This window comes from Mesocricetus auratus, unplaced genomic scaffold, assembly GCF_017639785.1.
Source record: "Mesocricetus auratus isolate SY011 unplaced genomic scaffold, BCM_Maur_2.0 Super-Scaffold_100006, whole genome shotgun sequence".
In the NCBI taxonomy this organism is placed as follows: Eukaryota; Metazoa; Chordata; class Mammalia; order Rodentia; family Cricetidae; genus Mesocricetus; species Mesocricetus auratus.
Genome location: NW_024429190.1, coordinates 14,495,439 through 14,523,317, shown reverse-complemented (window position 1 = coordinate 14,523,317; position 27,879 = coordinate 14,495,439). Strand labels below are relative to the sequence as shown.

Genomic DNA, 27,879 nt, shown 5'->3' with positions numbered 1-27,879 from the left:
TTTAATCCCAGCACTCAAGAGGCAGAGTCTGTGGTTTACAGAGCTAGCCTGGTTTACAGAGTGAGTTCCAGAACCACCAGAGTGGTTACAGAGAAACCCAGTTTCAAAAAAACCAAAAGATTCCAGCCCTACTAAGATTCAGACATCTTTGGAGACAGACAACTATAGGCCCAGAACAGGAATCTGTTAAAATACCATAAGAGAGCTGGTAAGTAAAAAAAAACTATCCTTTGAGATGCTGATGAAACCTGTAGGGCCAACCTTGAACCTGCCTCATCCTCCCTGTCATAGGAATTCAGGTCTATGTCACCACATCTGGCAAAATGTAACAGAAAGCTACCTTCTTTTTACATGCTTCTAATACCAGCTACATAGGAGACAGAGGCAGAAGGATCACTCGAACCCAGGAATTTGAGGCCAGAATCAGCTACCCTGTCTCAAAAAATTAGGCCACCTTCTATGACTCTGGTGGAATCCAGTGCCTTTGGAAAGTGCTGCCAGACTCTTCTGGGAAGCCAGCTAATACACTCAAAGAATTTGCCATAAAGTTGCCAAAGTGAGTCTAAAGAAACCCAGAAAAGGTACAGAGGAATTGAAATCAGAAGCCTCTTCCACTTGCAAGTCCTACAAACGCACTACTGACAAAAAGAGACACAGCAAATGCTACATGTAGAACAATGGGTAAGTGTGCAGCCAAGAAGCAATGAACTAACTGCTAATTGTCACATCTTCTTACTGACATTTTTCCATGCTGGCTGCAGACATAATGCCTCTTGGCTTCAGTCAATCTTACTGCTTACTCAGTGAAAAGAGCTAGGTGTCATACATATGACGCTGCTGAACTTACATCCCAAAACTTCCAAATTCTACTCTAGTCTGCTGCCCCTTTTTACAGGTTTTTTTGTTTTTGTTTTTGTTTTTTGAGACAGGGTTTCTCTGTATTGCTTTGGAGCCTGTCCTGGAACTCACTCAGTAGACCAGGCTCCTTTTACAGGGTATTCTATAAACTATTCTTTTTGTTTTTTCCAGACAGGGTTTCTCTGTGTAATAGTCCTAGCTGTCCTAGAACTCACTTTGTAGGCCTTGAACTTACTGAGATCCACCTGCCTCTGCCTCCCAAGTGCTGGAATTAAAGATATGCACCGCCACTGTTCTGGCTCTATAAACTATTCTTAAAAAGCAAGCAAATATCGGGCATAAAGGTGCACACCTCTAATTTCCAGCACTCAAGAGAGAGAGAGGCAAAGCTGAACTCTGCATTCCAGCCTAATGTAAAAAACTGAGTTCTGGACTGGAGAGATGGCTCAGCAGTTAAGAGGACTGACTGTTCTTCCAGAGGACCTGGGTTCAATTCCCAGCACCCATATGGCAACTCACAACTGTCTGTAACTCTGGTTCCAGGAGATCTGATACCTTCACCCCAATGCACATAAAGGTTAAATTCTTTTTAAAATGTTAAAAAAAAACTGAGTTCCAGGGCACCCAAGGCTACACAGAGAAACCCTGCATCAAAAAACAAAAACAACCAAAACACCAAAATAAATAAAAGTATGGCTTTGACCTCTGTACCATGGTAAAAACAAAGTCACTCTATAATTCTGTTACCAGTAAGAAATAAGACTTGTCAGTAGATGGCGCTAGAGAGATAGAGTAGGAAGGAAAGGCAAGACAAGTGCTGGCAGGCTCCTGGAAAACACACTTGCATTGTCTACACAGGTGAGTTTAGACTGCATTTTCTCTAGAGCCAGGTGTGTAAAGGACAGCTTCTGTAGTATTTGACAATGTGTGCTTTCTCTAGCTCTGGACTTAGGAAGTAGCAGTGTAGCTAGAGTTTTCAAACATGAATCTATATCCTGCCTTCTCCCTAGGCCCCACCCATGTCTCCTCAGGAGTGACAGGCTAGCTAACCTTCATTCTATAAAATGGCTTGTAGCTGCCTGGGCCCAAACCACACATAAAAGAAAGCCCTTGCCCAAACGATCTATTGAACCAGCAGTTGAGTCCTGGACAGTTCTGGAAAACCACTCTTCTGCTGTATATCCACCAACCACTCCACTTTCTTGTACCCCACCCCAGATTGTTCCCATTTACCTGCTGACTGAGGATCAGATCTGGCACAGAAATAGGCCTGATCTCCAGCCTAGAGGAGAATGGTCCTTTCAAATATGTCCTTTAGCATTTGTTTTAAAGATAGTCTTGACCCATCGAGCAATTTTTTATATTACTAATAATTTTTATTTAATGTGCACTCATGTTTTGCCTGCATGTATCTGTGTGAAGGTGTTGGGTTCTCTAAAACTGGAGACATAGGCAGTTGTGAGCTGCTATGTAGATGGTGAGAACTAAACCCAGGTCCTCTGGAAGAGCAGTCAGTGCTCTTATCTACTGAGCCATCTCTCCAGCCCCAGCAGGATGGTTTTTAAATGTCATTCTGAACCAACACAGTAAGTTAGGGATTGATTACAGGCCCAAACATTAGGACCTAAGATAAAAATGGATTCAGAAACAATACTGATGGACTTAAATGTTTGAGAAACAGTGTATGGAATGTCTTATTTTGCAAGTGTATATATGAATTGTTCATGTCATCTAGAGAATTTTCATTATATTGTTTGTTTCCCCTAAATTCATATATACTGTTCTTTTTGTCATTTTATTAAAACCATTGTTTTCTTTTAAAAAAGAAGTCTTTAGCCAGGCATGGTGGTACATGCCTTTAATCTCAGCAATCAGGAAGCAGAGGCAAGCTATATACATGAAGAAACCCTGTCTACATTTTAAAAAAAGTCTTTAGCACAAACTGGTCTCAAACTCCCAAGATAACACCACATCTTACTGCTGGGTACAATTTCTTACCCCAAAGTAGCCTTGAGCATTCTCTTTTCTGTTTACAGCAACTCTATTACAGTTTAATAATTCCTTAATGTAATAATAGTTGGGTAAGGTGGCACATGCTTATAATCACAGTTATTTACCTGCAATCCCAGCAATTTGGGAGGCAGAAAGATAGCAAAGTCAACACAGCAATATAGGCAATAATAGCAAGACCCTGACCAACGCACACATGTACATGCAATTCCTCAGTGCATAACAATTCCCTTGCTTAAGATGACCATGGACCAGCCGGGTGTTGGTGGTGCACGCCTTTAATCCCAGCACTTGGGAGGCAGAGGCAGGCGGACCTCTGTGAATTTGAGGCCAGCCTGGTCTACAAGAGCTAGTTCCAGGACAGCCTCCAAAGCCACAGAGAAACCTTGTCTCGAAAAAAAAAAAAAAAAAAAAAAAAAAAGATGACCAATGACCATGGACCTTTCTTACTCTCTGGACTGCTTTAATGGTCCATATTGTGCACTATTTGTTCCTCAACAGCATGATCTACAACTTTCTACATGGCTTCAATAACACACACCAAAGGGTTTGCTTTACTGTTAAAGTGAAGTGAATAGCTTTCAATGAGGAGAGCCCCTTACTTTATCACATGTCCATCCCAAAACCCAACTGGATCTAGAAAATGGTGGAAAGACCTGGCATGGTAGTGTGCGTGTGTATGTGTATGTGTAGGTGTGTGTAGGTGCATGTGTGCATAAACCCTGGAGAGCAGGGACTCAGGAAACTGAAGTGGATTGCTTAAGCCTCAGGTATAAGACCTATCTCAAAAAAAAAAAAGTTAAGGTAAAAATAAAAAAGGAAAGCATCAAAAAATAAAAATGTAGGGGCTCAAAGATGGTTCAGCAGATAAGCACACTTGCTGCTCTTCCAGAGGACATGAGTTCAGTTACCAGCACTAACATTATAATGGTGGCTTACAAATGTTTTTAACTCCAGCTCTGGGGGATTGATGAAGTTGGCCTCTGTGGACACTTGACTCCTGTACACATACCCACATGCAGACACATGCCCACACATAATTAAAGTAATAAAATCATTAAAAAAAACAGCAGGTGGTGGTGGCGCACACCTTTATCCCAGAACTTGGGAGGCAGAGGCAGGCGGATCTCTGTAAATTCAAGGCCAGCCTGAGCTACAGAGCAACTTCTAGGACAGTCAAGGATACACAAAGAAGCTCTGTCCCAAAAAGTAAGTAAGTAAACAAACAAATAAATAAATAAAGTTGTACGGTGGCCTGCTGAAGACCCACAGGCACTGGATGGGAACCTCTGATCAAGAACAGTCCTACTAGATAAACTGAGTATTCTACATAAATGATCAATACATAATACTTGTTCTTCTATGGTCAGATAGACAAATTTGGGAAAGAAGGGTTTAAAATTTAAACTTTAGATGAAAGTATCATCTTTCACTGCTAAGCTTAATGAACATTGCAGAAGAAAATCTCCTTCCTGGCCCCACAATTTGGGGTTCTAAAAGTTGAAAAGTCTTTGTATCCAATAAGCTAATAGCTACTACACTAAGCAGCTGACAATGGACATGACCACATGTGGATTCATGCCTTTGAACCAACAGCTAAAAAGCAAAGTTGTAATGTGTAGACCAGAATAGTTGAAGTTACAGACTGCATGCATCATTAAGAACTACATGTCTAGGACTAAAACTCTGAAGTGTACCCACAAAGTAAAACAACAAGAAAAAATTACCAACTATGACAACAGTGAAGAGGGAAAAGAACATGAAAAAGGTAGAATCCTAAAAAGTGGATTTTATTTGAAAATGTCTTTTCTAAACTAAGCTCCTTTCCATAATGTTGATGTGTCTTCCCAGATTAGTAACACTGGTGCTGATAAATGTTCCAACCATCTGAATCATCTGAATTTGTTATAAAACAGAATGAAGAAGAAAGTAACAAAACATTACCCCAGAACCATATGTCCCTCGCTCAACAAAATTTAGTCAGCATGAATTCTGTATTTGTGCCTACATGGTTCTAAATATAATGCCTATAAAATAAAGACTGTATTGGAATAAATAAACAACCGCAGACTAGCAGAATGCTTCTCATATGTCAGTGGTAAGTCACCACCAAGGGGAAACCAACAGTCTGAATGTTAGAAGTAGTAAAAGAGGAAACTGCACGACAGCTCCATATGAGAGTCTGGAACTCAAAAGTCAGAAAACCTAAATTTCAATTCTAACTCCACCTCCCAACAGGCCATGTGCAACCGTGAAAGCCTTTTTTCCCTTGTAGGATGCATTCTTTTGAGAAACAGACATTTCATACGCTCTGAAAACACTTTTAAAAATCAATACTGAAAATTTGGTTGATCAGAGAACCCTTGGAATAAAAGTTGTGAGTGATTGACGCTCACTACCCACTCTTCACCCCCCAGCAAGTGCTTAGCCCTTCTTGGTCTATTTCTTCATTTATGAATATATTTTTAAAAATCTACTCAGGTTTGCCAAAGAGTCAAACAAGATGCTGAAATACTATAGGTTATGAATTTAAGTGCAGAGTCTGAAGTCTATACTCTAGAGCATAGTAATCACCAGTCAAAACAGCCACTACCTGCCATCCCTTTTTGGTTCTTAAAGTGTGATTATTAGGTGTTTACATCATTATGTAACACCTCCTTCCAACCTTCATTGCTGACATTATTACATTTTTCCATCTAACATGGAGAAAAAAGGCTGTTACTTATTACCATTAAAATGACAAAATGGGAGGGGGGGCTGGAGAAATGGCTCCAGCATTAGCTACTCTACCTGGGTTCTGTTCCCAGTTATTCACATGATGGTTTACAACCACCTGTAACTACCAATTCTCTGAGGCTTTCTAGCCTCTGTGTGCACTGCACATATGTGGTGCACAGACATACACACAGGCAACACACACACACACACACACACACACACACACACACACACACACACACACACACACTTTTTGAGACAGGGTTTCTCTGTTTAATAGTCCTGGCTGTCCTGGAATTCACTTGTAGACCAGACTGACATCAAACTCACAGTGATCTACCATACCTCTGCCTCCCAAGGGCTGGGATTAAAGGCATGTACAACCACTGCCTGGCCAATAAATCATCTTTTTAACTGGCAAAATGTAGGGCTGGAAAAACAACTCAACTGGTAAAGTACTTGCCAAACAAGCATGAGAACCCAATTACTATCCCTAGCATTCACAGAACAAGTCCAGGAGTGCCCACCACATAAGATCAGTATGATGAAGACAAAAATGAAGTGAATGAAACTGTTTCAGATTGTACCTTACCATGAGGTCTCAAATTTGTAGCAACTATCCTGCCTCAGTTGGGCTTATAGGTATGCATCACCACAACCAATTAGAATTATTGTTCTTAGTATTTTTCCTGTGCTGTGGACCCAACCTAGGATTCCCATTTGCAAGTGCTCTACAACTAACTACATGCCCAAGCCTTAAAAACACTGTAGCCGGGCCTTGGTGGTGCATGCCTTTAATCCCAGCACTCGGGAGGCAGAGGCAAGCGGATCTCTGTGAGTTAGAGGCCAGCCTGGTCTACAGAGTGAGTTCCAGGACAGCCTCCAAAACAATACAGAGAAACCCTATCTTGAAAAAACAAAAAACAAAAAAACCCACTGTATAACATTTATTGTACACTGTATACATTTACTATATTGTACCGTGAGATACTTGAGTAGATGACATACACTGTGATGTTCAGGAATAGATCATATACACTGTGGTTCAGTAGCAGATGGTATACACTGTGATGTTTCAGTAAATGGTATATCAAGTATATATTTTGCTTACTATATCTCAAATCCTTCTAGATTGGAGATGTAGTTCCCACTTAGCATGCAAAAGGCACTTTTGTGCCCAAGATCCTTAAAAAACATCCAAGGGAAAGAGGGTGGAAGAAAGGGAAGAAAGAAGTGAAAAGCAGAATAGGGTGGTGGTAGGGGTGCACGCCTTTATCCCCGGCACTCAGGAGGCAAAGGCAGGCATATTTCTATGAATTCCAGGCCAGCCTGCTCTACAGTGCTCATTCCAGGACAACCAAGGCTACACAAAGAAACCCTGTCTCAAAAAAACAAACAGAAAAGGAACTAGGGGAAATCCTGTCTTCAGAGTGTGGTATAGTGCTACAAGTTACAGCCTTGTCAGGACGCCAGAAGACCAGCGTTTAAGGCCAGGTTCAACTACATAGAGCAGTGGTTCTCAGTATTCCTAACGCTGAGACCCTTTATGCTATTCTTCATGTTGTGCTGACCCCCAATCATAAAATTATTTTTGTTGCTACTTCATTTGCTATGGTTATTAACAGTGATGTAAATATCTGATATTCAGGATAATCTTAGGTGACCTAGGTGAAAGCATTGCTCACCTCAAAGGGGGTCACAAACTCACAAGTTGAGAACCACTGACAGAGTTTAAGCTAGTCTGAAAAATAAAATACAAAAAAGATACTTTTCTTGAAATATATAGTATATTACTTTTTATAGCTATCTTTTAATACAACAGAACTCCAAAACTTATTCCTACTACTTAACTTGGCTTGGCAGGCACTTTCAACCTCCTCTCCTCCCTATTCTCCACAACCTCTGTTTTCAGTGTCCATTTGATTAACTGCATTGGGTTTCACATAAGATTGGGATCATGGTGTGGTCATGGTGATGGTACTGGCAGCAGCGGTGGCAGTGGTGGCGGCGGCGGCAGTGGCACAAACCTTTAATCCCAGCACTCAGGAGGCAGAAGCAGGTGAATTTCTGAGTTTGAGGCCAGCTTGGTCTACAACAAAGCAAATTTCAAGATGGCCAGGAATACACAGAGAAACCCTGTCTCAAAAAACAAAAAGCAACTAACAAACAAGACTGGAACCATGTGGAGCTTGTCTTTCTCTGCCTATACTTGCAGTAAATATTTTATGGGTAGGGGGTGATGGTGAACAGAACCCAGTATCTATCCTCCATATTTCCTTTATGCGTTTGCTGACTGACACTTAGCCAGACTGAAACAAGAGGGTCACATTGAGTGATAAGAACTCAGGCTATGCAGTAAAATTTAAAAAGCAAAAGATTTCTTTACCTTTGCAACTATATAGACAGCAGTGAGACTACTAGATGTCACAGTGGTTCCATTAATAAAGTTTTTAATTTAAAGCAAAACAAAATTTGCTGGGCACAGTGGCATATGCCTGCAACCCCAGTACTCAGGAGGCTGAGGCAGGAGGACTGCTTACATATTTATATAGTGAGTTCTAGGCTAGCCAAGGTTACAAAGATCACATTTCAAAACCCCAAACTCAACAACAAAAACCTGTTTAAATTTTTTTTATTTTATTTCATATATGAAATATATGAGTATTTTACCTGAAGAGTGTGTGTGTGTGTGTGTGTGTGTGTGTGAGAGAGAGAGAGAGAGAGAGAGAGAGAGAGAGAGAGAGAGAGAGAGAGAGAGAGAGAGAGAGAGAAAATCAGAAGGTATCAGATCTAACCGGAATTACCGATAATTATGAGCCATAAGCCATTAGGTGGGTACTTGGAATCAAAATCCAGCCCTCTCCAAGAGCAACAAGTACTCTTAACCACCAAGTCCTCTCTCCAAGTCTACCAATAAAACCTTTTAATTAAGTAGATTATTAGCAAGCCTTAAATTGATCCAGGAACAGCAAACCTAGAGCAAAGACTACCAGAATTTTCAGGTATAATTAATGAGTGGCCATCTTAAACAAATAGTTTTCCCAAGCATTAAGAAAGCTTTCACTTGATGAGCTGAAGGTTAAATTTTGTCTTAGCATCAAAACATCCCAGGCATATGACACTGGAGTGTGAGTTCAGGTTGGACACTGCCAGCATGAGACTGCTTTGTAAGGCAATATCTTCTCCAATAACTGGACCCACTTCAGCACCAGTTTGAGTGCTTTAAGCAGGTTAACACTATCTTGGGAGTCTCTGAACCTGGGCTCTATCTACTGTGACATCAAGTTTTTGAGCTTTATATCCTCCATGCATTTAGGCAAAACTACATCAATGGCTCATTACTAGAGGCACTTAAAGGTGTCGTCATCAGACTCCCTACTGACATTCTCAGTGTTCACATCAAGACTTTTTCAAATTAACTATGAAAATAGCCAGGCATTGTGGCACACACCTGTAATTCCTGCACTCAGAAGGCTAAGACAGGAGGAGACTTTCAAAGCCAGCCTGGGATATAAACCAAACCTTGTCTTAGAATAGGGGGAGGGGAGGTAGAACAGAGAAGAGGGGGAACAGAGAAGAGAATAGTCATCGTAGCTTATGTATTTAATTTCAGTACTCAAGAAACTGAGACAGGCAGATCTCTGAATTTACTGAGAGCCTGGTCTCAGTAAAGTGAGGAGCAAGTGAGGAGCTTCAACAGCTCTTCAGGAATACATAATTGGGGCTAGAGAGATGGCTCAGTAATTTAAGAACATGTATTGTTCTTGCAGAAGATCTGAGTTCCTGAGTTCAATTCCCAGTACCCACATCAGGTAGCTTACAACTATCTGTAACTCCAACTTCAGGGGATGCCTCTAACCTCCTCAGGCACGCACATACATACATACATACATACATACATACATACAATAAGTAACAAAAATATTTTTAATTAGAAAGTTATAATTAAGCCAGATGTGGTAGTGTACCATATAAACCCAACACAAAGGAGGTGCTAGGCAGGAGAATAAAGAGTTCAAAGCCAAACAGGGTGTTGGTAGTGCATGCCTTTAATCCCAGCACTTTGGAGGCAAAGGCAGGCAAATCTCTATGAGTTTGAAGTCTACCTAGTCTACAGAACTAGCTCCACAGGACAGCTAGGATTATTACACAGAAAAACCTTGGCTTTAAGAACAACAACAACAACAACAGCAACAAAAAACTAATTCTGCCAGGCAGTGGTGGAAGACGCCTTTAATCCCAGGACTCAGGAGGAAGAGGCAGGCAGATCTCTCTGAGTTTGAGGCCAGTCTGGTCTACAGAGTGAGTTCTAGGACAGCCAGGACAACACAGAGAAACCCCATCTTGGAGAAAAAAATTCCAATTCTTTATCATATTTAATTCTTACTCGATGGCTTGTAACAGTGTATTCTCTCTCATATTGTAGACTTCTCTCTCTCATGAATAGCATGAAAACACATAAGGAGCTATGCTACTTGGGAAAGAGAGGGGAACCATAAAAAGGGGGGGAAACAGATAAAGGACAAAAATAAGGTATAAATATAAACAACATGTATTAGGAAGACAGTATCATAATAAAAATCCATTTTTATTTTTATGCTAACTGAAAAATTAATTTAAAAATCATAAAAAATATGCTTTATTTTCTGCATTCATAAAGAACAGTAAATATGTAGATAGAACAAAGGTGCTCATTGGTGAAGAAGGTCAGAACAGACAACACTAAGCCAGGCTATGAAGATGCTAAGGATCTGAGAGACAGAGAGTAGACAAGTGTGAGAATGAATAACATGTGTTCCTGGAAGTCAGCCCCTATGCCACTGTGAGGAAGCCCAGGCACAAAGACAAATGGAATTGAGAAGTCACAGAGGCACCCAGACCAAGAATTCTACAAGGACCTGTCAGGAAGATTTGGCTCAAACATATATAGGCCACATAACTAACTGTAAGGTGAATCAAAAGAGAATCCTTAAGAGTACCTGTATTCCTCACACTAATACAGAATATGATTTATGTATAATAAAAATATATATAAAACAGACTTGGTGTTACTGTCAATGATAGAGCACATGCTCAGTACAAGAGAGGGGAAGGGGATATGTCTGAGAATGTAAAGGTGCTTGTTGTCAACCTGAGTTTAATCAGGACCAACATACAGTTCAAAAAGAGAACCAAGTCCTTTGAACTGTCTTCCATGTGTACTGCATGCAGCACAGTTGTGCCCCCTCTCTCCATACACAATAATACAATAAGAAAAATTAAAGAGGGGAGAAGAAAAGAAGGGAAACAGGGCTGGAGAGATGGCTCAGAGGTTAAGCACACTGACTGCTCTTCCAGAGGACCTGAGTTCAATTCCCAGCAACCACATTAATGAGATATGGTGCCCTCTTCTGGCATGCAGATATGAATGCAGGCAGAATACTGTATACACAATAAATAAATCTTTTTAAAAAAAAAAGGAGAGAAAAGAAAAGGACTAAAAAAAGAAAAGAAGGGAAACAAATAATGGGAGCAGGACAAATTCAATTAGTCAGCTTTTACTGGTAGTGTCTGATGAAAACAACAGTCCCTCTCAAAACATATAGAGCTAAATAGCAGGTATGCATCACTGGCTGCCTTTAATTGCAATTGCTCTTCTACACCACCCCTCCGTTACGCAAGGTTTTTTGTTAAAATTCAGCAAAATGAGCTTACATCTTCATAAGAGATCCTTGTTCCTTCTTACACAGTAACTTGAAGGTGTCATATTTTAGCATTTTAACAAAAAGATTCAAAACCCTACTGTATAAACAGGCAGAAAAACCTCATTTCACTGTATAAGTGTGCAGCACAGTAATTATTTACATTATTCTTAGCAAATACACATGCAATGAGGCCATTCTAAACATGTTTCAAAATACTCAATACAGCAAGGTTTCTCAGGAAGCAATTTTCAACTCATTGCTAAAATGGCACTTTCACCTTGAGAGGGTTTAAGGATTTTTTTTTCCCTGAAAATATACTGAACTTGTTAGGTAGCTTTCTACTAACAACCACTTAGAAAAAGTAAGCAATCTTAGAAGAATTAGCTTTATGTAAAAGAAAAACTCATCTTCAAAATAGGCAATGCTTTTTACTTGGCCACAAGTTGACCAGCAAACCCATGTCTTGCCAAATATGAGTTCCCATTCCTCTCATTACAAAACAATACTGGCTCCCTCCAGGTCTCCCAATCCAACCTGCCACTGCCAGCACTTCCTTGTCTCACTGGGGAATAAGCTTCACCAGTCGGTCCTCCCAAAACCACCATTCCATTGTTTATCTAAGAAATTACTTCAAAATTTACCAGTATGCTCCCTCTCACACATACAAATGAATAAAAATTAAGCAAAAAGCACAGACTGGCTCTTATTTACCAACTCGAAGCAACTCTTCCAAAATTTCCTCTCAATCATTTGTTTTCAACCTTCTGCCAATGTTTCTGAGTATTCCAAAAGTGTCTGCTGACAAAATAATGTACTTCTGCTGCTGCCACATGGTTTCTATGCATTATTTCTGCCACTTTGCCCACTTCTGCCCTTGCTGGAAAAGCTTCCCAACGACAGGTGGCCACTGTGTCCGACAGTTCTGGAATAGCATGACAGAAGTTGCACACTGGCTCTACTACTCTGTAGCAGAGAACTATACTATACATCTGTACTGGAGGCCTGTCTTGAAGTCTAGCAGAGATGGGTTCAGCAGATCCTTTAAAACTGTTGTAGACACCCAGCTTCTCTGCCTATGCTCATCAGTCAGAACTGCTTCTACAACCAAACACCAACAAACAGAAACACAGGCTAGAAACTTTGAGCCATTTTAACAAAACTTTGTAAAATACTAGTCTAGTAACTAGATTAAGTAACACATAACTTTAGAAATGCTGCAAAAGTTATGAGTGGCATTTCACTTCTGGGTGCTTTTTAAATGTTTTGCCAACTATAAATGCTACATTTTCCTTCTCTAATCTCTCAAAGGTGTTAGGCAGGGTTGGACTCAGCAGTTAAGAGCACTGGTGAGCCAGGTAGTGGTGGCCCACGCCTTTAATGGGAGGCAGAGGTAGGCAGAGATCAATGAGTTCAAAATCAGCATGGTCTACAGAGTGAGTTCCAGAACATCCAAGGCTAAAACAAACAAAACAAAACAAAACAACAAAAGCACTGGGTGGTCTCCCAGAGGACCTAGGCTGGATTCCCAGCATCTACATGGAAAGTCACAACCATCTGTAACTCCAGTTCAAAAGGGATGACAATCTCTTCTAGCCTCCATAGATCCTGTATGCAGGTGGTGCACAGACATACAAGCATACTAACAGACAAAACATCAATACACATAAAAAACAAAATTTAAAAAACAGAAGTTCATGTAAATTTACATTTAAAATAATCATTGGAAGTAGATGCTCTGTTTTATTTAAATTGTTTTCATATTTCACACAGCTAATGAGCAGTTTTTGAAGGAAGTGTGGGTTCTGCCACAATGAGCCCATGTTCCATGTGCTTTTACTTCTAACAGGCTTCTATCCTAGAATCAATTTAACTAAAAGTAGACAACAGAACCTATAGACATAGTGAAAAAAAAACCTCTGGTGGTTTCAATGAAAACAGTCCCCATAGGCTCATATATTTGCATGCATCCCCAATTGATAAACTGTTTGGGAAGAATTAGGAGGTGTGTCATTGTTAAAGTTGGTATGTGGCGCACACCTTTAATTCCAGCACTTGGGAAGCAGAGGCAGGAGGATCTCTGTGAGTTCGAGGCCAGCCTGGTCAACAGAGTGAGTTCTAGGACAGCCTCCAAAACAATATAGAGAAACCCTGTCTCGAAAAACCAAAAAAAAAAAAAAAAAAAAAAAAAAAAAAGTGGGCATGTCCTTGTTGGAGGGAGTATATCGCTGGAGTGAGCTTTGAGGTTTCAAAAGTCCATGCCAGGCCCAGGTCTTCCCCACTCCCTACCTCTCACCTACCTTGTAGATCAAGATGTAAGCTCTCAACTTCAGCAGTATGTCTGCTTCCCACCATGATGATCACAGACTAAACCCTCTAAAATGTAAGCAAGTTTCCAATACCCTGGTCATGGTGTCTTTTCACAGCAATAGAACACTAAAACACACTAATAGAACACTAATGACTACTTGGTGATAAATGCTACCAGGAACAGAAAGGCAGGAGATGAGATGCTGATAGGACAAACACAAGAAAAGATGCAGTCCGGTGGTGGTGGCACACACCTTGAATCTCAGCACTTGGGAGGCAGAGGCAGGCAGATCTCAGGGAGCTTGAGGTCAGCCTGGTCTACAGAGCAAGTTCAGGCCAGACAGGACTGTTACACAGAGAAACGCTGTCTTGAAAAGCCAAAAATAGAAAAAAGAAAAAAAAAAAGATGGTACTTCCGTGTGCTTTTGTTTTTCTTTCATTCCTTTTTTTAGTTTTTCGAGACAGGGTTTCTCTGTGTAATCCTGACTGGAATTTGCTCAGAGATTCACTTGCCTCTGCCTCCCGAGTGCTGAGAACCGAGTGCTATTAATATACAGTCAAAAATTCACTTACAGCGTGGAGAAATATAGCTCAATGGTTAAGAGCACTGGCTGTTCTTCCAGATGACTCAAGGTCAATTCCCAGTACCTATTTGACAGCTAACAATCAACTGTAACTCCAGTTCCAGAACCCAATGCCCTCTTCTGGCCTCTTTGAGTATCAGGCACACCAGTGGTGCAAATATAAATGCAGGCAAAATACCCATACTTACAAATTTTTAAAAATAAGTTTTAGCTAAAAACTTTTTGCAGGTAGATCTCTGCGAGTTCAAGGCCATCCTGGTCTACAGAGAGTTCCAGGACAGCCTCCAAAACAATACAGAGAAATCCTACTCGAAAAAAACAAACAACCTTTTTGCATATAGAATTTATTCATTGAAGGCTTTAACTATGGGCTTTTAATATTTTTCTCTACACCAACCAATGACTACAGACATCCCTCCACTGGCAAGTCAGTACCCCTTAACATTTCCTAAACTGTGAAGAGAGGCTAAGCTCTGGGCAGCAATCAATGGGGGCAGTCTGCTCTGTTGGGCCACTTCCAACAGCAGAACTTCCAAATATTCCAAGAGAGAATTTTTTTGTTGTTTTTTTTTCAAGATAGGGTTTCTCTGTATTGCCTTGGAGGTGGTCCTGGAACTCCCAAGTGTTGGCATGTGCCACTAACACCTGGCTCCAAGAGAGAATTTTATTTCAGCAAACTATTAACAGTTAAGTTTGGGGCCATTGAGATGACTCAGTCAGTAAAATGCTTACTATGCAAACCTAATGACCTGAATTCCAGCCCCAGAACCTATATAAAAGTGAAAGGGCTCCAGAAAGTTATCCTCTGACCTCCTCAGGTGCACTGTAGTATATAGGCACGCACGCGCGCGCGCGCACACGCGCGCACACACACACACACACACACACACACACACACACACACGCTAACAACAGGAACCAATATGGTGTAAAGAGTGGACCAACACTACTGAGATGTCCTTTGACTTCCATATACACACCATGATCCTGAGTGCACACACACTGAACATGTTTTGGTTTGTTTTGTTTTTTGAAACAGTGTTTCTCTGTGTAGCCCTGGCTGTCCTGGAACTCACAGATCTTCCTGCTTCTACCTCCCAAGTGCTGGGACTAAAGGCATATACCACCACCTCCTGACTTGAATACCTTTTTTGAAAGTTAAGTTTATTGATATTTATTGAATTTTTGTGTGAAAATTGCATTCACACTTAACACTTTAATGAGTCTTAGTGGATGGAGAAATAACAGAGGTTAAGAGAATCTACTGCTTTTCCAAAGGACCCAAGTTTAATTCTTAACACCCACACTATGGCTCACAACTGTCCCATTACTCCAGTCCCCTGGGATCTGATGCCTTCTGGTCTCCTCAGGTATTATATGCACATGGTGCAGACATGCAGGCAAAACACCCAGCCACATGAAATAAAACATTTAAGGAAAAATTTAAAAACCATTGATGAGCCAGGCACATGCTTTTAATTCCAGCACTTGGGAGGCAGAGGCAGGTGGATCTCTGTAAGTTAGAGGCCAGCCTGGTCTACAGAGCCAGTTCCAGGACAACCTCCAAAGCAGAAAAACTCTGTCTTGGGGCGCGGGGGGGGAGTGGGGGGAGGAACGACGACGACGGACGGACGGACACCATTAATGAGCCTTTTACAGTATCTCCAAGGAAAATTCAATCTGCTTCATAAGTCTGAAAATCTGAGTTCCATTCCCAGAACCTTCATAAAGGTGAAGTAGAGAGAGAGAAGAGGAAGAAGGGGTGGTGGTGGAGGAAGACCTGGGCATGTGCTGGGGTGGAGCTCAGCAGGCAGTGTTTACTCAATCTTCACAAAACTCTGGGTTCAGTACTCAGCACCAAATAAAATCAGGTAGTGGTGCTTGTTTTGTTATCTCAGTGGAGGAGGTAGGAAGATCAAAAATTCAAGGTCATCCTCAGCTATGTAGTAAGCCTCAAAAAAAGGTGAACAAACAGCCTAGACTATGTAATGAAATTCTGTCTCAAAAAACAGAGGTGGCCAGGAGTTGGTGGTACACACCTTTAATCCCAGCACTCGGGAGGCAGAAGCAGGCAGATCTCTGTGAGTTTGAGTCTCAAAAAAAAAAAAAAAAAAAAAAAAAAAAAGAGGGGGGAATAATTTTATAAATAAATAAATCTAGGGGCTGGGGAAATGGCTCAGCAGTTTCTTTACGAAGGACCCAAGTTTGATTCTCAAAGTCCACCCAGGGCAGCTCATAACTAACTGCTTCTATTAGCTCAAGGAGACCTAGACTGAAACTCAATTCACAGACCAAGCAGGCTTCAAACTCAGTTTCCCCTGCCTCTACCTTCAAATGCCAGGATTAAAGGCATGTGCCACATCAAGGAAAAAAAAATCTGGGGCTAGAGAGATGACTTGGTGGTTAAAAGCACTTGTTGCTTGAGTGGAGGACCTGGGTTCAGTCCCCAGCACCCATATGATGGTTCCCAGCCATCTGCCAGTACTTCAGGTCCAGAGGAGCCAGTGCTTTCTTCTGACCTTCATAGACACTATCATACGCATGGTACACATAACCATGAAAGCAAAATGCTCATGCATGTAAAATAAAATTATTAATTTGAAAATAAAATTAAAAATCAGGCTAGGGAAATGACTCAATGAGTAAAAGCACTTGTTCAAATTCTCAGCATACAGGAAAAAGGCTGGGACTGGCTGAATGTGCCTTTAACCCCAGCACTGAGCACTGCGACAAAAGTGGATCTCACTAGCCAGTTATCCTAATTTCAGGTTCACTGAGACCCTGTCTCAACAAATAAGATGGACTGAGCCAGCAAGATGATTCAGTGGGTAATAGTGATTAATGAGCAACCCTTATGATCTGAGTCCCAGATACCTTAGTAGATACTTTCTCTGACCCTAGACATGCTATGGAATATTTGTTCCCATAAATATAATAACAATAATTTTCTAAATACTTGAAAAAATAAGGTGGAAAGTATCAGAGGAAGACATTCCATGTCTTTCACTTATGTTTACATATAAGTGTGTACATACACAAATCTTAAGAGCTGGGTATGGTGGCACACACATGTAGTTCCAGTACTTGGAAGGCAAAGGGATGGGAGGTGATTCAAAGCCAGCCTGGGCTACACAGAGAAAATCCTGTCTCAAAAACCGAAGTCAAGGCCAAAACAAACCAAATCATACAGTAAATCATGTGTCAAAATATTCAAGAGAGGGAGCTGGAGAGATGGTTAAGAGCATTAACTGCTCTTCCAGAGGACCCAAGTTCAGTCCCCAGCACCCACATGGCAACTAATAACAACCTCTAACTCCAAGATCTGACACCTTTACACAGACATACATGCAGGCATAACATCAATACAAAATTAATTAATTTTAAAGGTGTGAGAAAAAATGTTTTTCACTTGACATAACAATCTATTATACATGGGAATACAGTAAGGAAAGAACAAGCAAAGTCAATACCATGAATTACTAGAGTTAATCCATGGTACTAATTTTAATCTTTTTTTTAAAGATTTATTTATTTATTACATATACAGTGTTCTGCCTACATGCCAGAAGAGGGCACCAGATTGATTTGTAGATGGTTGTGAGCCACCATGTGGTTGGTTGCTGGGAACTGAACTCAGGACCTCTGGAAGAACAGTCAGTGCTCTTAACCTCTGAGCCATCCCTCCAACCCCCTAATTTTAATCTTAAAAAGTAATTTTAGTTTAAAAACTAAGCTGGGACCAGGTGTGGTGGTGCATACCAACACTTGGGAGGCAGAGACAGATGGAGGATCTCTGTGAGTTCCAGGCAAGCCTGATCTACAAATCAAGTTCCAAGATAGTCAGGGTTGTTACACAGAGAAACCCTGTCTCAAAAAAGAAAGAAAGAAAAACAAAAACTAAGGCTGATTTCTATTCCAAAAACAAAATGCTTTGTAAGTCAATGAAGTATGTTCCTCAATTTTTAACTCATATTGGTTAAAACCTAAAATAAAGAGGCCTTTGTATCTTCATGTTAGAAAATTAAGAAAATCAGCTTACAAAGTCTACAAGGCCAAAAATCCAAAGAGGATCATCTGGGCATATGGTTCGATGGTAAGGTTGTTTGCTGCCCAGCCTGATAACCTGAACTCATCCCTAGAACCCATCCAATGGAAGGAGAAAACAGATTCTTGAAAATTATCCTCTGGCTTCTACATGTTCAAGTATCCTTGCACACACAATCAACCAATCAATAAGTAAGTCAATAATAAATATAATTTTTTAGAAGTACATCACTTAAATAGCAAAAAGATCGATTTAAAAATAAACTAAGTGGGTATGAACCAAAGGGTCAAAATACATTAAAGACAAACTAAACATTCTGTAAGAAGTCAACAGAAGTTGAAGGAAATGGCTCAGTGAAAGCACTTGCTGTGCAAACATAAAGACCCAGTTTAGATCCCCAGAAAAACCATGTAAAAGTCATGGTTTGTGAAGACAGGATTCCCAGAGCAAGCTAACAAGACAAGCCATATCACAGAGCTTTGGGTTTGATGGAGACACTGCCTCAACAAATAAGGTAAGAGAGCTATGAAGGATTATTCCTAGCATCAGCCTCGGGCCTCCACACAGTTAAACACATGTAAAATTGTTCAGATATGTGCACATGCACAATACTCTTGTACATGAAAAATTAAACAAAAAAATTAAAAAGAAAGGTTAACATTCTAGTCAGAGACATCACTATTCTCTCAACAGTTGAAGGAACTAGCACACTAAAACATCAACAAGAATAAAGAGACTTGAGCCGGGCGTTGGTGGCGCACGCCTTTAATCCCAGCACTCGGGAGGCAGAGGCAGGCGGATCTCTGTGAGTTCGAGGCCAGCCTGGTCTACAGAGTGAGTTCCAGGACAGCCTCCAAAGCTACAGAGAAACTCTGTCTCGAAAAAAACAAAAATAAAAAAATAAAAAATAAAGAGACCTGAGCAAAACCTTAACCAATTTAATATCGCTAGGTACACTCCATCCAATATTAGAAAATAATTCTGAGTGCACATATTAACATTCATGAAGATAGATTCAAAAGAACTTCTGATTTTTAAAGAAAAAAAAGGTAAAAAAAAAAAAAAACAAAAACGAAACAAGCCCGACAATGGTGGCACAGATCTCTGTGAGTTCAAGGCCAGCCTGGTCCAGGACAGCCAGGCTGTTACACAAAGAAACCCTGTCTCAAAAACCCAAAATCACAATAAAATAGTCTCTGGCCACACTGGAATTACTAAAATTCACTTACAGAGCTGTAATGCTAGCAATTCATGAGGTCTACCAACACCAGTCCACCTGGGCTTCACAGCAAGACCCTGTCTTTAAAAAGGGGTGGGGTGGGGGCTGGATAGATGGCTCAACGGTAAAGAGCACAAACTACACCCAGGCATGGTGGTGCATGCATTTAATGCTAGCACTCAGAAAAATAAGGCTAGACCCTGTCTCAAACAAACAACAGCACACATTAGCTACTCTAGCAGAGGATTCAAGTTTGGTTCCCAGAACTCACAACAGCCTGATGAATTTGTAATCCCAGCACTTACTTGATAGGCTGAGGCAAAGGACCACACTGATTAACAGTGTGGGCTACATAATGGAGTTCTGGGCCAACCAGGGCTATACAGAGAAACTCTACCAATAAATAAATAAAACAAAGCAAATAGAAAAACAAATAAATACAAGTAGAAGTAGGCAAGGCATGATGGTTCCTGTCTGTATTCCTGTGAGGCAAGAGGATCAGTTTAAAGTCATCTTCTGGTATATTGCAATATTGCCATCCTCAGCTACTTGAAGCCATCCTCAGCTACTAAAAACCATTAATAAGCCAACAAGATGGCTCAGTAAAAGCACTTACCCTGTAAGCCTGATTCTCAGTTTAATCCTTAGAATCCACAGTAGATTCCCTCTAGAAAGTTATCCTCTGATTTTCTCCCGTGCTCTACGGCACATGTGCACATACCACCATCGCTATCATATCTTACAAATGAACACACGTGTACACGCACAATAATTTTTTAAAGTAAAAACAAAATGGCTGGAGAGATGGCTTTGTGGTTAAGAGCACTGGCTGCTCCTGCAGAGGACCTGGGTTTCATGCCCAGCACACCAACATGGTGGCTCATAAACACCCACCTTCTTCTTTCCTCTTTGAGCTCCAGGTATAAACAAGGTGCACAGACATGCACACATGCAAGCACATAATAACTTTTTTTTTGTTTTTTGTTGTTGTTGTTTTGAGACAGGGTTTCTCTGTGTAGCTTTGGAACTTGTCCTGGAACTCATTTGTAGATCAGGCTGGCCTCGAACTCACAGAGATCCTGCGTCTGCCTCCCAAGTGCTGGGATTAAAGGTGTGCACCATCACTGACCGGCTAAATAACACATTTTTTAAAAAGCAAAATAAATAAGTAAAAATAAAGGGCTAGGGCACTAATGATATAGCTATCTCAGAAGCCAACAACTTGCCTAAGAAGACCCTAGGTTCAATCCCCAGTACCAGAGTGGAAGGAAAAAAAAAAAAAAGTAAGTCAATGGACCTAAAAACAGGAAAAAAAATTACATTGGAAAGCTTCTATCACACACGGAAAATAAGTTACAAAGAGCTAATAATACAGCCTACTGATAAAAGTGCTGGCTATCATGCACAAGACCCTAGATTCAATCCCAACACTGAAAAAGAACAAAAGAAAATTACAGATGATCTCTAGCTTATATTGGCTTGACTTAGGATCTTCCTTTTCAACAACCTCATGATGGTGTCAAAGTGATAAGGTACTTTAAGCTTGAAAACCCCATCTTTTCCTGCATTAGTAATGTTTGGTCTGACTCTTCAATGCTGGCAGTTGGTTAACTTGCAGCTGGCTGCAAGATCCAATGTAAACAACTGGCACTCTAACAGTGATTTGTGATGTTAATATAATGCTCAAAACCTTAAGTGTATTAAATGCATTTGGTATATAATGTTCTAATTTTATGAGAAGTATCTGTACCAACGTAAAAAATAATAGAGGCATCAAGGACTAGAGAGAGTGACATCGATAAAGACCTTAACAGACATTTAAGGGCAGTCTTAGGCAGCCAGGATACAAATAACAGCTCTGACAGGCAACTAAAACACAAAGTTGGCTACCAAGGCACTTTGCCTTTTAATACAAGAGCTATTTACACCTCACTTTTCAGCACACAGAACTGTTAAGAATGGACTTATGTGGTCCCCAGTTATATAATGTGACTACCTCTTGCTGATATGCCCATGTCAAACCGAAGGCACTAAAGGAGATGGTCTGTCTGAAGCCATCTGACCAGGGATAACAAATCAGTTAATAAAGCATCCAGTTTAACAAGAGCTTTACTCAGATAACAGGGGCACCGGTGAGTAGAAAATAATGGTGGGCATGGTCATATTGGCATCTATGCCCTTGTTCTTCTGAACTGGGAGAAGCACTAATGTTTATAACCTCATCCCACACATCTCTGACGAACAGTGGGTGGCCATGGGGACCAAGATAAAGCCCAACATAAAGGAAAGCTGCCCATTCAAGGCTTCTCTATCAAGTTGGATCACAAGAAGAATAAAAGAAAGAAGTAACAGCCACTTCTGAGCAGCTCATGTCCGGCAACTCAGCATATTTACTAGAAGTCCAAATTTCAAACAGTACTGATGCCAACAAATGACACACAAAGGATAATAAAAAAATATTACACACAAACTCAAACATTTAGATAAAACAGACCAACTCCTTGAAGACCATTTGTAATAGTAAGTTGTTGCTGTGATAAACACCATGAACCAAACACAATTTAGGGGAGGAAAGGTTTATTTTAGCTTCCAGGTTACAGTCCATGATCAAGGAATGCCAACTAAGAGCCCAAAGCAGGAACCTAGAGGCAGGAACTGAAAATGAGACCATGGAGGAACTATGCTTATTGGCTTGCTCCCTGGTTCTCATTCAGCTACCTTTCTCATACAGCCCAGACCCAACAGTTCTGTGGAGTAATTCTTTTGTACACTGTGAAGACTTGTTATTGATCTTAGTCAGAAAAAAATTCTAAACAAAGGAGTTAGGTCCAAAGACTTTCTAAAGGAAAAAAGGGGATAGGATACAGAAATGATAGGGAAAAAAGGATAGATTACTGAATCCACTTTTAAACCAAAAAAGCAACTACTAGTCTTAAATATTTTACATTGGGGCTGGGTGGTGGTGGCATACACCTTTAATCCCAGCACTTGGGAAGCAGAGGCAGATGGATCTCTAGTTTGAACCCAGCCTGGTCTACAGAGAGTTCCAGCACAGTCTCCAAAGCTACAGAGAAATCCTATCTCCAAAATTCAAATAACAAACAAAAAGTATTTTACATTGGTATGGATTTTTGTATATTGATACAAATTTAAAGTTCATTTGTTATATGTATGTTTCTACTCTTGTTTGAGTTATTGTGCTTATGCAACTCATTTTAAAATGTAATGTATAATTTAAAAGTGCAGATTAATAGTCATCTATAATAGTCAAACATAGTCATGTTTATATGTTTTCAAGGTCACCCATGAATATATTTAGATAGATAGTCTTCAAACACTTCAAAGACCTACCAAATATGCCATTTAATACGTTTAATAACCTAAGGCTTTTGACTGCAGTGAGACACTTCTGCTCCTGGCAACACTAATTTACTTCAGAGAATATAATGGGCATCAAAGAAACTCCATAAGGAGTTTGTTTTCTTTATGGCAAAAGCTATCCATGGGGGGGGGGAGGACCTTGCCCCTGCCTTAACTGTGACAGTATGTTGTCCAAATTGGACAAGAAGGACACAAAGACAGGCGACTGCTGAACTTTACCAAGACAGGGAAGACAGTCCTTCAAATTTTCCTGTTTCTGAAAAAAAGTTTGTCAAATATTCTAGGCTACAGTTGGATGCCCCAATGTTGCAGAGGAGCCTAGGATGACTGTCCAGGAAGCCTGATGTCCCTGTCATTAAGTAACATTTCATCCTTCTGGTGGTTTTGATGGGGTTAGAAACTAAATAGTTACAGTTTTCCTTAGTTATCATAAAAAGCAAACTAGGTATAAAACTTCAGGCTCACACCAAGATAAGATAAAGTATTTTCTCTACTTTTGACAAATTCAAGTAGACTGGATATTTTAACTAAAGGCGTGTGCCTGGCAAGCTCTAGATTTTTATTCAACTTATTTCCTCAGACCACTAGAGCAAGGTGAACTGCAACACGTGTACCTTCACCCACTTCAAAGATCCAAACACACACCAGGACTTGAATACCCTCTAAGTTCAAGATGCACTTGCATGGTGGCCTTAACCCACTGCTAGCATCAGAATGAAAGGAACTCACATTATTACAAATGTCCATAATTCCATGACAGATTTCTGACTTTAAATTTTAAATTCATCACCGGCAGCAGCGCATGCCTTTAGTCCCAGCACTCAGGGGCAGAAGCAGGCAGATCTCTGTGAGTTCAAGGTCCAGGACAGCCTCCAAAGCTATAGAGAAACCCTGTCTTGAAAAAAATTTTTAATTCATTTTGAAAACTTCAAAGTTTTTAAAGTGTACATGACTTAATGTTAGATACTTATTTTGAAAATACAATTCTCATTATGTAGACAACTTTTGTTTCTGTGCCTGATATCAAAACATTTAAGAGCCAAAGGGTGGTGGGAAAAGCTTCCATTAGTTTTATTTGCAAATAGGAAAACAGTCTCAGGTTTAGTAGTACCATTCACCTTCCTGATCCATAAATAAGGTTCACTACAGAAAAGTCTGAAAGCTTGAAGCATGTGGGAAATAAGCTTTAGAATGCCCACCACAAAGTCTTTATGGACACCCTATGAGACTTTCCTATGTAAAGGCATAAACATGCAGCATTTTACAAAAACAGCTCTATGCTACAAATACCTGTAATACTTTTCATTTACTATAGCATGAACATTATGGAAATCACACCTCAAAATAGAAATGCAAAATAATTACATTTATTCTTGATATGCTTCACTTACTGTTTAATGAGCGAGCAGTCTAACCACTGCACAAGCTCATTAGTGTTCACCACCTGAGTTTAACATTTTAAATGACAATTTCTCCATTTCACAATTAGAAAAAAACTTATCAATACTATCCTGAAGCTGGATGTCTAATAAAGTCCAGCACATCATCCTGAACTATAACAGCCACAATCACACCTCACTTACAGACTGCCACCAAGCACTGCTTACATACTTCTCTGTGTTTACTTGTTTAATTCTTTGGTTGGTTAGTTTTTTGTTTTTGTTCCCCCCTCCCACCCCAGATGGGTTTCTCCGCATAGCATTGGAGCCTGTATGGAACTCTGCTCTGTAGACCAGGCTGGCCTCAAATTCTAGATCAGCTGGCCTCTGCCTCCCCAGTACTGGAACTAAAGGCGTGCGCCACACACCCAGACTTGTTTAATTCTTAACCCTAGGATCTGGGTGACCTGTAAGGGGCACAGGTCTGACACCATGCCCAAGAGAACAGAAACTTAAAATTGTAAACACACACACACACACACACACACACACACACACACACACACACACACACAGTCCTGAATAGCAGAGGTGACTTCTGAACCAATGATTCCACATGCTGGTTTCCATCTCCCATTGCCCTTTTTTCCTTTATAGAAGCTACCCATATCCACCAAAGCCCTAACTGGCTCAATGAAGGTGGTATAACCTCCAGTTTTGTGTTCAGAACATACAGCAATGTGGTTAGGATTCCCTAAGGATAAAGACAGTCTTTCCACTGTCTTCTCTCTTAGTCACCTTTTAGTTTGGTGACCTATGGAGAATAGAGGATGCTCCTCAGGACTTCTCTCTCAGAAACACAGGACCAAGACAGACAATGTTACTTGCTGACATTGTTGTGCATGCCTGTGCTGTGCCATACAAGGCACCCAAAACCACCATCTGTAGGGAAACTGGATTTTTGGAGTGGCATTAAGACCGTTAAGGAACTGAGAGGGGTGGTGATGCCTTTATTCGAAGCACCCAGGAGGCAGAAGCAGTGGGAACTTTGCTGAGTTCGAAGTCAACCTGCTCTACATAGTGAGTTCCCATGTCAGCAAGAGCTAGAAACCCAGTCTCAAAGCAAGACAGATCTCTAGGGTTACAAGGACATTTTTAGCCCTATTGCCATGAAGACTAGTCTTGTATATGATTAAAACACTTTCAAAAAATGTTTAAAGATACTTTAAAATACAGTAAAAGCCAATGTTTTTCATGATGTAGGTCAAAATTCAGTAGTACACAGAAAAATCTGTGAATATGTATTTTGATAACCTAACAGAGTAGAGCAGAAGATACTGGAATATCCTTCTATGAAACTTTTTTGTGTATTATTTTTCAAAATTATTTTTATTTGCATTGGTGTTTTTCGGCCATGTATGTCTGTGTGAGGGTGTCAGATTTGCAATTACAGAGAGCTGTTAGCTTCCGTGTGGGTGTTGGGAATTGAATCTGGACCCTCTGGAAGAGCAGTCAGTGCTCTTAACCACTGAGCCCTCTCTCCAGCCCATGATGATTGGTTTTTTAATGGTGGGTTATGGCCAAACTCTTGAAGCATAATAGTTCAACACAGAATAACCCTGACAATACTAATACTATACATAAGGTTATCAGAGCTTGAAGAGCTACAAAAAGCAGTTATTTCAGGTAAATAGTTCAACAGAAGTTGTTATTTTATTGAGTCCTAGAATGAGGTACAAGGAATAAGGCTTCTTTCTACTTTGTTACAACCCGGTCTTCACTGAATGTACAGAAATGGCTATACCTCACTTCAGCTCCTGCAATCACTGATGGCATTTCTATGACGGGTTTGCACAGGCCAACCTCCTACTCTTCCCCTCCCAGCAGAATCAAAAGCGGCCGACCCTCAACGTCCCAAAACGAAAATGCAAAACCTCAACTAGAGCTCACTTTACTGTCCAGAGTCGTGGAAAAGGACAAACTGGAAACTCAAGCCCAAGGCCGAATCCCAGATGCAAAACAAATGTAACAATATGATGGGAAGAAAGCTCCAACAGTTGCACCAAAAGTGCAGTAAGGAAATTTTTAAGTACTTACGCATTACTGCACTTTCCTACAACATGAGCATCAAAAATCATGCCACATGCAACGATTTATCTGCTTTCAATACACACTGCGCAAACACAATATTCCGAATCGCTGACCAAAAACAAAAACAAAAACCAAATTCTGTCTCATGACTTGACCCCCATATACTACTAAAGCTGTTGGTTTCTTCATTGGGAATCTCTTTAAAAAACAAGGTAACTTGTTTTAACAACCTTACAAGAACTCAACTTGAGAGAAACCCAAAATCATTCAGGGACCAATCCAATCAGTGGAAACCACCATGCCAACTGCATCCCACGTACAAGCACTGGCTTCTGAAGGAGAATAAAAGCGGCAGCAGTCCATCGACCGCATGCCTGCGTAAGTAAAACTGAAAATAGTTACCCCAGCCCTCGCGACTACACAACTCCTGAGGAACGAGACCCCCGGAGACTCCCAAGAGCCGACAGGAGCAGGCGGAGAGAGCAAGGCAGCCGCACCCGCAGCGCGTCAGGCGGCACAGAAACTTCTAGGGGGCACTTTTCGGTCAGCACCAAGGCCGCAGGCGGCATGCCCCGGGGGTCTCTCCGGCGCCGCCCTCTGCGCCGCTCGCGCCCGGGAAGAGCTGTCAGCTAGGCAGCCGCCGGCCCGTTATCCGCCGGCCGCGCCCGCCCGCCCTCCCAGCCGCTCGTGAGGGGGCGGTGGCCGCTCCCGCCCGCGGACCCCCCCGCTGCTTACCTCGAAGTAGCCTCCGGCGGCGCCGCCCGCGCCCGTGCCCAGGGGCCCGTGGGCTGCCGCGCCGCCCAGCAGGCCCGCCGCGCCGGGGCCCGGGGCCTGGGGGCCGCGCAGCGCCGCCGCCGAGCCGGCCTTGCCGCCCGAGCCGCCACCGCCCGAGCCGCCGCCGCCGCCGCGCTTGTTCTTCCGGCGCTTGGCCCCGCGCTTGGCGTCGGCCGGGCTCATGGCGGGAGGGAGGGACGGAGGACGGCGGGCGGGGAAGGGGCGCGGGCGGGCGCCGGGCCGCGGGCGGCGGCAGCGGCGGCGGCGGCGGCGGCGGGCGGGCGGAGGCGGCGGCGGGCGCTGCGGCCGGCCGGGCGGGGGGCGCGGCGCGGGGTCTCCTCCCGGGCGGGGAGGGCGGGGCGGACGGGAGCTGAGGGGCGGCTGCTGGCGGGAGCGACGCGAGTCTGTCTACCGGGCCCGGCGCCGCCGCTGACCAGAGTTAGAGTCCAATATGGCGGACACAAGGGGAAAGGGATCCCAGTTTACGTCGGGGGAGGGGGAAGCAGCGGCAGGGGGAGGGGCGCGGGCGGCCGCCCCCCCGCACTCCGCCCTCCCGGGCGGCGCGCCCCTGGCCTGGGACCCCGCCCCCGACGCCCGGCGCGGGGCACGCCGGGAGCCGTAGTTCCAGCCGCCAGCGGCTCCGCCCGGGCGTGCGGGGCGGGACCACGACTCCCGTAGAGCCACGCGCAGCTAAGAGAGCGGGAGGCGGGGCCAAGGGTGACGTCATGCGCCGCGCGGCCCTGTGGACTCTGTAGTCAGCGGGAGGGCGGGTGGAGCTGGAGGCGGGCGGGGTCTAAGGGGGTCGCGCAGTTCCGGCTCTGGCGGTCTC

The 27,879-nt window shown here is 42.2% G+C and overlaps 1 protein-coding gene across 1 annotated transcript in view; it reads right to left on the bottom strand.

Moving 5' to 3' along the window:
• The window catches only part of Fam193a (family with sequence similarity 193 member A), a 107,643-nt gene extending 80,571 nt beyond the window's left edge, over positions 1-27,072 (bottom strand). Inside the window, 1 exon segment of the mRNA XM_040746921.1 lies at positions 27,012-27,072. The gene's annotated coding sequence lies outside the window, so the exon portion shown is untranslated.
• Positions 27,073-27,879: the final 807 nt, after the last annotated feature.